General features: G+C 46.4%; 1 protein-coding gene across 1 annotated transcript in view; it reads left to right on the top strand.

Annotated features, from left to right (window-relative positions):
- NTSR1 (neurotensin receptor 1) overlaps nucleotides 1-14,274 on the top strand; it is a 1,583,963-nt gene that overhangs the window by 42,938 nt on the left and 1,526,751 nt on the right. The gene's annotated exons all lie outside the window — the stretch shown is intronic.

Here is a 14,274-nt window from a genome sequence, read left to right as displayed (position 1 = left end):
ATCTTGTATATAATTATCAATACCTTTATTGTCTGAGTATGTGCTGCGTTTAACTCTATTTTGCTTGGGTGCAATGTTACTATTACCACCTGACGTAACACCTATTGCAGCAGGGGACGGGGGAATATTAGGTTTGGGTGCAGCAATAAAATTGATAGCATAGCTGTACTGCCAGACAGAGGCAGCCAAGAACCCGGTGATCATCAAAATCCCTATTATTTTTATTACATATGCTAATCTCACCGGAATTTTGCTCTTACCTTGCTGCAGTCCTGGCAGCGTATTCTTGCGACGTTAAAGTTGCCCGCCTAAAAATTCTCAAAATGCTTGTTATTAAATGTTAGTTTTTTGTTTCCTTTAAGCTCTCCCTATCAAATAGTCATTCAGTGCCCAGGCGAAGAGCTGCTCCCACGCTACTCTAAGTGATCGGTCTCTTAGGACCGGCAAGTATGGGCGGAGGTGGGGCATGGAATATTCTATGGCCAGGAGGAATGCTGTGTAGTACACACGTACCCTTCTCCTTTTTAGGTATGTTGGCCTTTTTATTTCGTATGCGAATTGGTGTGACAATTCTTCTGGGTAGTTATCGTCTGGGAGTACCATCTACGCCTGGACAGTGAACTTGTTAGTTAGCTTTTTTTTTTTCTTAACAATACAATAATACGCAGTTCCTGTATGTGCGAGAGAAAAAAGAGAACATTCACGTGTTTACATGTGTATTTGTGCAGGCAGTGTCTTTCAGTTTCAGTTATAACTGTACTTGGGAGTCAATGGGCGGGGGGTTTGGGCTCAGATGGCGGGAGTATTTTTACTCTTTGAACGTGTGACCATGGGGTGGGCAGTATGGGGATCACCCCTTTCTTCATCAGTTATTGTCTCCGGGGTAGCTGGGTAGTGACACGGTAAGGGAACAATTGGGTCGTTGTCTGTGGTAGAACTTCCTTCCGCTGTCGGGGATGTTGTTGCTGTTCTTCCAATGGACCTGTCGTTGGTGCTGGGGCGGGTCTGCAGTTTATAGATCTTTACATCATGTAGGTGGTTCCAGGCACGCTTGTCCTTTAGTTTTACTGCTCTTGTTGATACGTCCTCTACCAGATGGGGGCCAGTGAACCTCTTATCGTTCCATTTTCTATTGAAATTGCGAAGTAGCACGTGGTCACCTTTGGCAAGTTTGCACAAGTTCTCCTTTTCCAATTCTGTACTTGCGCCTTCTTCTTGATTGCTGGTAGACCCGCCCCGTGTGCGCTCGAGCTGTTGAGACACAAACACAACACTAGTAATCAAAGAAGACACATATTGATACATTTCATCACCTAACACACTCGCTGAACTTTCGTGGTCAGTGAATGCCCTTGACGTTGGCGTTAGGGGAAGGCGCATTTGACGTCCAGTAACCACCTCGTGAGGGGTGAGGTGGTGGTCGGACCCAGGCCTATTCCTTAATTCAAATAGGGCTAACGGAAGGCAATACAACCAACTTTTCTTTGTTGTTTGTTGTATCTTTGCAATTGCTTCCTTCAATAAGCCATTCAGGCGTTCACATATACCGTTATCCTGTGGGTGGTATGCACATGCAAATTTGTGTTTTATGCTCAGCAGGGATGTGATATGCTGGAACATTTCGTTTGCGAAATGCGGGCCATTGTCTGATCTTAACACCTCGCACACTCCCCACCTGGGGAAGACCTCCCTTACTATCAATTTGGCTGCTCTAAATGCATCTGGGTGTGAACAGGGCCCTGCTTCAATCCACCTAGAAAATGGGCATACTACTACAATCATATACCTATTACCTTGACATATGTTGATCATATCAACATAGTCAATGTGAAGGTGCCGAAAAGGTCCTTCTGGCCGGGGTATGGTACCTCTTATCACTTTTAGGGTATGACCGGCCGTAAACTGTTGACATGTGAGACAATTGCTGATAAAATTTGACACATGAGAATTTAACTCAGGACAGAACCAATCTTCTCTAATTCGTGCTGCAATTATTTCCTTGCCTGTATGGGCTGGGTGATGTAATTGGCTCAGGGCGGTATTTAAAAGTGCCAACGGTATTACAACTTTCCCAGTGCCACCCTGGCGCCATAGTGCGTCGGTTGGTGACATTGTACATCCTCTTTTTACCCATATTTCTTTTTCGGCCATTGGTGCAGCCGCTTGTAGCTCCATAATCTGTGTGGTTGGGAGATGGGTGTACCCTTCTCTTATTAACATCTCCCTAGCCATTCCCCTCCCTCTCCCTCTCTGTGAGTCTGTGGGGTTCCATATCTCACCAAAGTATGCAGCATATTTCGCATGTGCGTCTGCTGCTGCATTCCCTTTTGAGACGTGGTCTTCACCATTGGTGTGTGCGGTGCATTTGACTAGGGCTAGTTCTTGGGGGTCGTTTATTACTTCAATTAGTTCAGCCAACAAGAGGGCATGTTGCACTGGAGTGCCATCAGCTCTCCTAAACCCTCTTCTTCTCCATTTTGATAGCCCTGAGTGGACAGTGGATGTAACATATGCACTGTCGGAATATATGGTCACTCGTTTGTCAAAACTTTCCATTAATGCCAATATTAGTGCAACCAGTTCCGCGGCTTGAGCAGAGTAATGCTGTGGTAATTGTACACACTTCATAGCCACACACACCGGTGCCTCCATCATTTTTACTACTGCTGCCCCAGTCCTCCGTATCCCATCTCCTTGATCAATAGTTGATGACCCATCAATAAAGAAAAGCTCACCTCCCTCTAGTGCGTTTTCTTCAACTTTTCTAGTACACCAGTACATTTCAGTTATTTGGGTGCAGTCATGGGCGTAATCTCCCTCCTCAATTACTTCTGCTAGGAACCTTGCAGGGTTAACTGTGCTACATCTAACAATTGCTAGTTCAGCTCTAGACAAAATGATCTCATACCCTGATGCCCTCTGTGTCGTTAGTGTGGACTTGGGTTTATTCAATATTGCAAATAGTGCATGTTCCACAAACAGTGTAGTTGGACACCCCATGGTTATTGCTGATGCTTTTTCCACTGCAAAAGCAGCTGCAGCGAGACCTTGTTCGCAAGGGAAGTGGCCTAACATCACAGGGTCTAAGTGACCGCTGTAAAATGCTACTGGTTTATAGCCCATGCTCGTTTTCTGGGCCAATACTGCTTTCATCACTGCTGAGTCGCAATGTGAAAATATAAAAAAGCGTCGCTCATAGTCTGGGGATGCCAGTACTGGAGCAGTTGATATCGCGTCTTTCAATTCGTCAAAGGCCTCCCTCATTTCCATAGTCCACCCCAACTTTTTCTCCCCTTTATTGGCTTCCCTCAAACCCTCAAGCAGGGGTCCTATGTATGAACTGTAATCAAATACCCATGCTCTACAGTAGTTGCATAACCCCAGAAATTGCTGCAGTTCTCTCACAGTCTGTGGCACGGGAGTACTTGAAATGGCCTGTGCTCTTTGTGGTGCAATCTTTCTTCCATGTTGGGATATCAGTTGGCCAATGTAAAGTACCTGTTCCTGACAGTATTGTATCTTTTCCATGTCTACCTTGTACCCCTTTTCAGCCAATATTGTCAACATTTTTAAGGAGTCCTCTCTACATTTACTTTCGTTTGTACTGCAAATTATTATGTCATCCACATACTGTAACACTGTGCTTTCCACCTCAACGTTACCCAAATCCATTTGTATTACTCTATTGAAAATTGAGGGTGATTCACAATATCCCTGTGGTAATCTGGTATGTTTCCACTGTGTATTTCGGTAAGTGAAGCTTGTCAAATCTTGTGAGTCCGGGTGTAATGGTATTGAGAAAAAAGCATTTTTAAGGTCAATCACTGTAAATCGTGATGCTTCTGCTGGAATGCCACACAATATTGTGGCCGGGTTTGCTGTTATTGGATACTCTGCTTCTACTATGTTGTTCAAGGGCCTGAGGTCCTGTATGAAGCGCCAAGACCCACCTTTAGCTTTGCGCACCGGGTACACAGCCGTGTTACATGGTGATTCTGAGGGGACCAATATGCCATTGTTTATAAGGGCCGTTATGGTTTCATATATGCCCTCATCTGCCTCTTTTGACAATGGGTACTGTTTCACTCTTGGTAGTATGGCACCTTTTTTCAATTTTATCCTTACACCCCCTATGCTTTTTATGCATCCCACGTCATAAGGGCTAATAGTCCATAATGATTTGGGCACCTTTGACATATCCTCCTTAAAGAATGGGACTGGGGTGCATGCGGGTGCCTCAAGTGCCATTGCAATTTTCTGTGCTACTTGTTTGTGAGCCACTCTTAGCCATATTTCTACACTCATCATGAACACCATTTCACCTTCCTCCTTTTCTTCTGAGAACAGCTCCTCATCTGACACCTGGGTCAGCCTACATCCTTCTGCTAGTGCTATCACTGCCCTCCATGCTCTCCCTTCTTTATCTTGGGCGTGCACAGCAACATAATCAGCTGTTGCAATAATGCTCTCGATGTCCATTACAAACACCTTTCCTTCTGGTTCATTTACGGGTGTTTCTGGTCGGAACAGATAGGCTGCTGGCCTCCTCCATATTTTCCCTTCTATCCCTGGCATCCATGCAAATGCCATGTCTGTTCCATACTGCAATAGCTCGCCATCTACTGGCTCCGCCCTAATCGCTGTCTGCCCACAGTATGCTTGCATAATCTGTCGTGCTGCGAGCATGTTAATCCCTGGAGTAGAGCAAATTATGCCATCCTCTGTAAAGGAGATCGTCATATTCAACCTGTTCATTATGTCCCTTCCCAGTATATTTACTGGTGAGGCACTATAATACAAAAGTGGAACCGACAGATCATAATCTCCAATAGATAAGGGAACGTTATCAGTAAATGGAACCAACCCTTTAGCCCCAGAAAATCCTTGGGTGTTCATGGCTTCGCCTGACATCTTAAATTTACCTTCCCTTATGCAAGACCGGGTCGCCCCGGTGTCAACAAGGAATGATAATTTTTTGTCACCTATCGTTACCTCTATGCGTGGCTCCTCCGCACTATTAGGTGTTACTGACAGGATGGGACACACCAAGGCCGTCTGTGGGCTGTCCTATTGGGGGTACAATGATTGGCCATTCCCTGTGTAAGGGTTGTGTCCCAACACCGTCACCCTACCCAATTGCGTTTGTTGAGTTTGGGGTGGTTGTATTAGCACTACTTGTTGTTGTGGCAGTGGCTGTTGTTGTGTTATTTGTTGTTGTGGTAGTGAATATGTTTGTGGCTGCTGTTGTGTTGTTTGCTGTTGTTGGTCACTTCCTTGTTGTAACATCTGCTGTTGTTGTATGCCCTGCTGTTCTTGTGAGGTCCTAGGTTGTGCTTGTTCATTCCATGCTGGTGTTCCTGGCCTGACCCTACACGTACGTGACATGTGTCCTAATAGTCCGCAACTCCAACACACGGGTGGTTCCCTGCTTTGCCATGGGAAGCTCCCTGTGTTGTCCTGATATACGGGTTGCCCTGTGGGGTAGGAATTTCTAAGTCCCCCCGCCTGCTGTTGGGTATTATATCCGTATCCTCTCCCTCTCATAAATCCTCCTCTCCCCCTGTTATAACTATAATACCCAGCTCCTTGTATTGGGTACCCTCTTCCCATGTTTGGTGCGTGTAATTGCAGAGGCGGCACTTGCTGTATTACACCTTGTGGAGATGCTATTTGAGCGCGATCTTGTGCAGCCACTACTTGTGTGGGGCTTTGGGTCATTGGTGTGGGCATAGTTATTAGTGCCCCTTCCATTGTGTATTTAGAAAGTTTTTTCTGTACTAGTTTGGCCTCTTCTGTTTTCCTGTCCTCTTCCTTTTGTTTCATTTTTCCTTGCCATGTCCTGCAGTGATGTACTATAGTCAGTTGTATTTCTGGCCATGGTTTTGCTTCCATTCCCACTACTTTCTTTAGTTGTTTCTGAACTCCTTCTGGGAGCCCTTGTACTAGTATATGATAAAATATGGCTGGTGTTTTGTCCCATTGTTCTCTAGTTTCCATGCGCCACTTCTCTTGAATATCCTGTATATAATCAACAGGATCCTCATTCTCACGCATCTTACGGGAAGTAATTGCTCCTATGTCTGATGTGTCTGGGTACTGCACTCTCAGTGCCTGCCATAGCGCATGTCTGCAGTTTGCAAATGGTGCCCCATCATGCGATGTGTTCGTTATTGTTACCCCATGGAATCCCGCTCTCTTCCAAATGTCATCCGCTCTATCCCCTAATATTGATATTAACAGGCCCTTCACATCTCCTACTGCTAGTTTCTGTCCTGCGGTGTGTTTTTCCATTTCATATATCCACTTACCCGCACCTCCGCTTAGTGATGGGAGCCTACATTTTATATTTTCTTTATCCGTATGCTTCCAAGGTACATACTGTGGTCTAACCCCTCCTCTCTCCAACAGTGGCATTAAATTGTGTCTTGTGTCCCCCTTTACGTTCCATAATATCGAGTCCTCACACCCCTCCTCTTCTCCCGTTTCCTTTACCTCTTCAAGTTCATCCTTATTACCCCTGCTCCCAACTCCTTCTCCGTCCTTTCCCCTTTTTTCGTCATTTCCTGTGTTTAATGTGGGCATGTTTATTTGTCTGTCTTGCCTGCGACTAAGGAGGTCTCTAAGCCGACATGCATAGGGAGTCAGTTCGTCCATAAAGGGCGCAAGCTTTATTGTGCGCAGCAAGCGTGCGGCGGTTGAGCATGTAGGGTGCGATGGGGGAGGGCGTGATGGAGATGGGGATGGTGTGGCTTCATGGGTTTGTTTTTCCACTAGTTCTTGCACCCCCTCCTCACTTCTCTCCAGCTCCTCCCTTCTCCTACTGATCCATGGCGAGTCTATGTTTGTTCGAGTGAAGTATAGCTTATCTAAGCTTTCCCTTTCACTCTTTCTTCCTCCCCTCTCTACTCCTTCTTCCTCCTCACTGCAAAAACCAGTCATAAATGGTATCCCCCACTCTGCCTTTTTCCCTTTTACTGTTACTGTTTCTAAGTCTATTAAGTACATTTCTCCTCTTCCTCTGTTACCAACTGCTCCCCCTAGTGCTGATGTTGTTGCTACTTCTCTACTTCTATATACATCCCCCCATTTTTCACTCTCCCTACTCCTCCCTTCTCTTTCCCCTTCACTCCTCTCCTCCATCTCCCTACTATTTTCCTCCCTTTTCCTTTTTAATTCCTCCATCACTTTGTTGCTCATCTGTTCCAATATTCTTTCATCCTCTTTCTTCCTTTCCCATTTCACCCTTTCTCTTTCTATTACTTTCCCCTCTTCATATTTCTTAGCTGTCTCTGATAGTACCCTCTTCCTCCATATTGCCATTTCCTTTTCCTTTTCTTCTTCTTCCTTCTTCTTTTCTCTCAGCACTACTCTTGACACCCTGTCTGCTGCTGCTTTTACCCTTTCAGCTTCTCTCCTTTGCTCCTCATTTCGTTCCCTTAATTTTTCCAATTCGTCCTTACCTTCTTTCCTTTTCCTCACTCTCTCTCTTTCCTCCCTCTCAAGCTGTTTGATCAATTCATTCTGCTCATCCCTTAGCTTTGCTAATCTTTCCTCCAAAATCTCTTCCTTTTGTCGTAATAGCTCCTCCCCCCTCATCTCACTCTCTCTTGTACTATCCTCGTCTGTTCTCTTTACTACCTCCCTCTCTTCTCCAGTTAGTGAACCTCGTAATTTTAATAATATCTGTGCAGCTACCCACTCATCATTTCCTATCCCTACAGTCTGCTCTTCTCCAATCCTCCCCTCCCCCACTGTCATCTTCCTATGAGCCACATATGGTGGAGGGCTGTATGCCGGGTTCGAGTATCCTTCAGCCGCCCTTAACTGTCCTTCTATTTCTCCTAATTCTCTTAAAGGGTACAGCCCTCCTCCCTCTGTTTTCACTCCCGGTGTTATGGGTATCTCATTGCTCGGTTCCTTTTTTATGTCGTCTGATTTATCAATCTTTTCTCCTCCCTGTCCTCCGTTCCCCGTATTCTTTGTGCTTTCACACCCCTTTTCCCCATCCGTTCCTTCTTTCTTAATCTCCTTTTCTTCCGGTGTTTCCCCCATAGTGAACATTCCATTTGGTCCTGGTCGGGACCCCTGGAACATCCTCCATAAGTTAAACACCTCCACATGGCTTGCCAACTTCTTCCCCTTGTATGTATTGTGCAGATGGTTTAGCAGTGAATGTTGGGCATATGGATCGAAACTACCATTAGGCGGCCATGGTGTCAACATTTTGTTATCCGTCCCCTGGGTCCACTCTATGCTGTACTTAATTAATTTCTCCCTATGGGGTGGCAGTGTGGTGCATATGTGTTGTAGTGGGGTAGTGAGGGTGTTCCCCCACCCTCCCGACCCTGCCCCGTATGACATAGTGATGCTCCACTTGTTACCCTTCCCTTCACTAGCAGTTTATAATATGCAACCTTATATTGTTTACCTGGCCCCGTAAGTGTGGGGACTTACGACAATCCTTTGACAAATTATGCAATAATAAAAAAATAAAAAAAATAATAATAATAAAAACAAATATATATATATGTATGATGTTATATTGTATATTCCTTCCCCTACGGCCCCCTGAGGCCGAAGCGCACGCAGCCCCCTGCGGCTGCGTACCCCTTACGACGATCTTATACAGTCGTCCTGTTTCCCCGTTCTCCTCCCCCTTTTACACTTGCCGTGGCCGGCGTTCTCCGTGCGCAGCCACGCCCCTTTCCCCTTCTCCTCTTTCGATCCACTCGTTTATCGTTTATCTCCGTATCCGCTCCTTTATCATGTTTCTCTTCCCCACCACTCTCAAACCCAAAGTTCCTTGTGCTTGCGATATCCTATTAAATCCCTACTGGTGACGTCACCTATTTCTTCGAGCTACTGGTACATTCTTATTATGTTCTTTAAGTTCAAAATACACTTGCAATCTACCCCGCTAACCCTACAGCTGTCTTCCTGTCTCTCCTGGAACAAGGTAACCAAATCAATAATATAATCGGACTGCGCACGCTGCGTCGCCTCGCGTGTGATACGCCCCTCAACAGGAGGGCTTAACCAGCCAATTATCTTCTGTATTGGGCAACTAGGCAACTAGCTACCGTCTACAGGGAAACGTCATCTACCTATCGAGTTTCTTGCTCGAACAATAGGGATCCTCGTCTACTCATTGATCAATAAATGCCAAATCGTAGGAAACCACACACACCCACCCTCACACGTAGTCGCGACTTAGGCCAATCAGTGTTTTACGAGCGGCCGCACGTGATGTTTTCGTGCTCCGCCCCCCTCTTTCGCGTGACGTAGCCGATTGCTCTCGCACTCGTTTCGCTACCATTCATTCCATTAGCAACACTAAGTTGTTATACCTTCGCCGCGCATCTGTACAACACCTCCCTCCCACCTTATTTACTTCCTCCCCCTCCCTCACAATTTCGCATTGCTCGTTGTGCGTGTCATGCTCACCAAGTTCTCTCGATGCAGGGCCGCCCGACTGCGTGCACCCCTCCAAGCGGCTCGCCACCTCCCCTCGTCTGGACCACGTCTGGACACTCGCCAACCGCGGGCGGGATACTTCTCAACCGGCTCCCGAGGGCCAATATCCGGATTGCGCTGTCCGGTCTTCTCGCAGCTCCGCGATGGTCCTGTAGTCCTCAGAAGGGGGCAACGGCAGAGGGGGCCGCGCCGCCGGGCCTCCTCGCAACGGGAGTGCCTGGAAAAAGTAAAAATAAAAAAGTCGATCTTAAACAGATCTCAGCAGTGCCTCCAACTTGTCGGGGGGAAATTCTGCCGGGGTCGGCCGGGCCGTCCGCAGACCTCCAGGCAGGGAGGCCCCAACTCCTCCCGTGTATATCCCAGAGAAGATAGAGTATGAGACGCACACAAGGAGCAAGGTGACTCTGCTGTTTATTAGACAAAACGGCAGGGATGGGTCAAGGAGCGTACGCGTCCATCCTGACACACACACAATCGTGGGGCTCGCAGGCCCTTTTTACTGTATTATGACGCGCTACTTGCGTCACTTCAGAAAGTTAACAAATCCCTATCGCCACTCTTAATTGGTTGCTCGAGTGGTAGGGTTAGTATAGCACACATATAGAGAACGATGTTAGTGGACAAAGGGTAGTCAGGTGGTATATCTGGGTTGTCCCTACAATTAGATACATAAGAATTGTTACATGAAGACTCCTGGGGATTGGTTAACATTACTGGCGTCAGTGATAGGAGCCCCATGTTCTGATTGGTGCGCCCATGAGCTTCCCAGCCTGGGACCACCGCTGTTCCCAGCTCTCGGTGTACCTGCAAGTTGCAACAATGTTTCACTACGGGTACGTGCAGACAATGTGAGGACTTATTCATAGCTGGAAGGCTGACTGCTCCCACTGTCGCAGATGTCCATCAAGCCTTTCAAGTGTATCTGCCGGTGTCTCGTAGCGAGGGATCCAGACACCTCTGTTCTCCTGGGTTTGGCATCTCGTCAAGTTCGGCTTGGTCACATGTGGAGGGACCGTGAAAGAGGCAGAATTCTGCACAATTAATATTATTTTTCTACTGCGCGCCTGGTTTAATTTGCTGGTGTGACTTTAACGCTGGTGCGCGGAGTACGAGGTTGCAACATCGTACCTTTGATGATTAGTTCTTGGACGGTGGGTTTGCAACATTGCGACCTTGGCTGGTTGTTTTGCCGAGCTCATTCTGCAGGATCAGCAACCTGACTCTTGCTTTGTTAATGTCCACGGGAGCTCTTGTTTGAGGCCTACCTGGCCTGGTGCATAAGTGATCCGTTTGGTGCACAGGTGCTTTAGGTTATAAGAGCATATAGTTTCATGACCAGTATCGTGTCTTCATTGTACTTCTCATGGTGATAACTGTTTTCAAGAGAAGCGTGAGCAAGCTAGTAGATGAGTTCATGACGCGTCTTGCGTTTCTGCATTCTGAAAGCCTATGTAAAAATAATAAAGATGCACGTCCGTGAATATGCCTGTCGCCTACGTCATAGCACTGAGTATATTCTTCGTGTAGGTTGGTGTGGGAATGTCCAGTGTGTATATTCGTTCAGAGGTGCTTCCCGTTGTCTAGGTCGTCATGGCATCTCTAACGACATGTAGATTTTAGTCTAGTTGATCCGTGCCGCAGGTGTCGGTCTGGCCAGTGCGGGCTGTTGGGCAGGCAGATGGACACATCCGTATGTTCCTGTACCAGGGTATCTGGTCGTCTGGTAAATGGGCAAACTCTTCTCGTGGCGAGTGTCTGGGTCGTGACCCTCTAGGCCAAGCGCGAGAGGTGAAGGACGGGAGCCTGGTCTTCCATTCTCCCACTTCACCGTGGCCCCTCATTACCACAAAAGGCAAAGGCTGTGTATATCTTAACTGTGCCTGTTTTATCTTTATGGTTGGGATCACTCCTGGTTTGCAGAAGTGTGGGAGCTGAGTGTTCAGTCAAGCCATTACTCATCTTTATACTCCTGCAGAGCAGAAGTCATTTTGTCACATACCCATCTGTATTGTCTCTTTCTCTTTCCTTAGCTTCAAAGGAGACAGGGACCTGGGCATTGTATCTATTAATGGTCCAAGCTCAGGTTACTGGGACAAGTAACTAAGCTTGATTTTAATTTTATGAAAGTTGCTTCTTATAGATTTGATCTTTTGTACTGTTGTTCAAAATGGTGTTGTTATGTACTATTTCAATAGCAGCATAGATATCTTTCATTGGATATTGTATATATTTAATGGACCTTTTCTTATTTGGGAGCGGATACGCAGGGGTGTTGTTGTGTCTAACTACATTCACGTTAGACCAAATATTTTTAATTCATTTCTTTTTTAATGATGTGCATTTAAACTGTGCTTTTCTAATAAGTATTGTTTTATTTCTTACTTGCATTTCAACCTTGCTGGCAGAATTGCTGAAATGCAATGTTTTTACTGAATGACTGAATCCTCTTTAGTTCAAGGCACATTATGGTTATGGCTACAGCACAAAACATTAAAACCTCAGACATAAATTTGCCAATTATCATTCCTGGAGCAGCCATAACTCTGTCACCTCAAGACGTTACTTTCTGTGCTCACAAACATGGGGAATGGATCCTGGAAATGATATTTACAGTGCACTTGGGGTTTTGGCCATCAAAGCAAGAGTGAAGTTCAGCATGTACTGTCTAGTGTACTGCTGGTTTTACTTTGCTCACTTTGCTCCTCGTGTCCTGTAGGAACTGTGGTTTGTGCGTGTCTTCGGTGGTGTCATGCTTTGCAGCACAACTGCACGTGGCAGAGGCCATGTTGCGGCTTCCCTAGGAACCACAACTGGCGCATTTCTGTGGTTTTGGTGGTTTGGCATAGCTATGATACCCCTTCTCCTGTTGTTTTCTTTTTCTTTTTTTCCCTGGGAATTTCTATAGTTTTTTATCAGAGTAAATGTAACATTTGCGCCTGTTTCATGACATATGCTATCATACCCACCATGCTCAATGGGCATGCATACGGTGCACACTCACCCCAAGGCATGGCCTTCACTCATGACCTTTGCATCTTAGAGACACCGACTTTGCCCAGTGGCTATGCCTGCAGTCATGGCCAGTCGCCTCTTTGCCCACACTATGGCCTTCACACATCTCACTGCACACCAAACATGCCGATGAAGCCCAGGCCCCAGGCTCCTCCAGGACATCAATGAGCCCGCTGATCATGGCTTGTGACCATGGCCAATGGCACTTTGTCTGGCATGTTACTTGGCCAAGCCTCGGGCACTTCCAAAACAACCATTGTGGTCACGGGGCACAGACTGCAGCAATAGTGAGTGGGCACAATGCCCGTGGCTTGGGGTTTCACTACAACTCTCACAACACCTATGTCTCCCAATGAGCATGGCCTGTCACTATGCCCAGATGGAATCTTTGCCCACTGGGTATGGCCCGATACCATGCTGAATACACTAGAAAAAGACCATAGCAGGTAAGTGTGTGCCCAGACCAGGCACTGACCTTGCTCGAATTCCCTATGCGTGTCACAGACCCAGCCCTGGGACCACAGACCCAACCCTCCCCCTCCAACTTACTGCCGGAGAGATGAATGCATTACTTGTCAGTTGAGAAGATGCATCCGAAAATCACATTGAACGCAATTTAATTGTCGAGTGAGGAAGGTAGATTCCAGCCCACCTTTCTTCATCTGAAGACCTTCTGTCTACACCATATCCAAGGATTTTCAAGACCAAACCCCCGGGGTACAGGTGGGAGAAAACAACCATGCATTGCAAGGCAGGTATGTGGTGTTTTGTGCAGTGGTACTTAATTTTGCTGAAAAATTAATGTTTGCCTTTCATCTCGGATTCATAGATCCAGCTTCTGATCCTAGGATGCAGACTTCATGTTAGCAATTGGGAGCTCAAAAACAAAATGTGGCATTCACGACTAGTACTAGGTGCTTTTTGAATGGAGGGGGGGGGGTAATTTGCTAGCGAATTGGATGATCTGTATTGGAGTGTCAATAGCCTAGTTACCGACACATTGAAGTTAAAGGGATGTTAACATTGTCAATTAAGCAACCTTCAGAAATAGATCAAAGAACATGCTTTTAGTGGAGGGGGGCTGTATAAGTCCTGAGCACTTGACCTCCCACGCTGAGTTTACTGGATTAACTGAATTGACTCTCAATTCTGAAATCCCAAACACCAATAGAGATGCCTCAGAACATTAAAGAAGGGGCACGTCCCAGTCACTCACCCCCACGATGAAGAACCAGAATGCAGAGACTGAACAACCCAGGAAAGGTTGATGGGAAGAATTAGTGGCAAAAAGAATGAAATGCCAGCGTTTAAGGCGGAAGCTGAGCCTGATATGTCTGGGGTGAACTCCTCTATCTTAGTCCAGGGTGTGGGGATGATAGCAGGGAGTGCCAGGATGGAGGGGGCTGAGAGGGAACTGAGCCAGTGAAGCCGAAGGCAAGAGAAGCGACAGCGCTCTCCGAGCACATGAAGCTCAGCTGACACTATAGGTCAAAATGAGGAAGAAACACCTATGGATCAGGGGGATATTGGGGGAGTGGCAAATGAGGTGACACCTCTGCAATGTCTGCCTTAGTGGGGTCTGTCCTGTTTCATACCCTAAGCAACAAACTGCAGAGAGGAAGGTCAGAGCGGAAAACAAGAAATACCAGTAACTTTGATAAGATTCTCCATCAAGGATTTTTTTCTTTTTACAGAAGAGAAATGCGTCTGCAACAATATATTACATGGACATCCTTTTAGTTTCCTATCAATATTAGACTGACAAGGAAGCACACAAAAGCGCTCAAG

The sequence above is a fragment of the Ambystoma mexicanum genome, chromosome 3p, assembly GCF_040938575.1.
Source record: "Ambystoma mexicanum isolate Mex_15411 chromosome 3p, UKY_AmexF1_1, whole genome shotgun sequence".
Lineage (NCBI taxonomy): Eukaryota > Metazoa > Chordata > Amphibia > Caudata > Ambystomatidae > Ambystoma > Ambystoma mexicanum.
The sequence above is the reverse complement of the archived record's forward strand: the minus strand, read 5'-3'. Positions and strand labels throughout refer to the sequence as shown.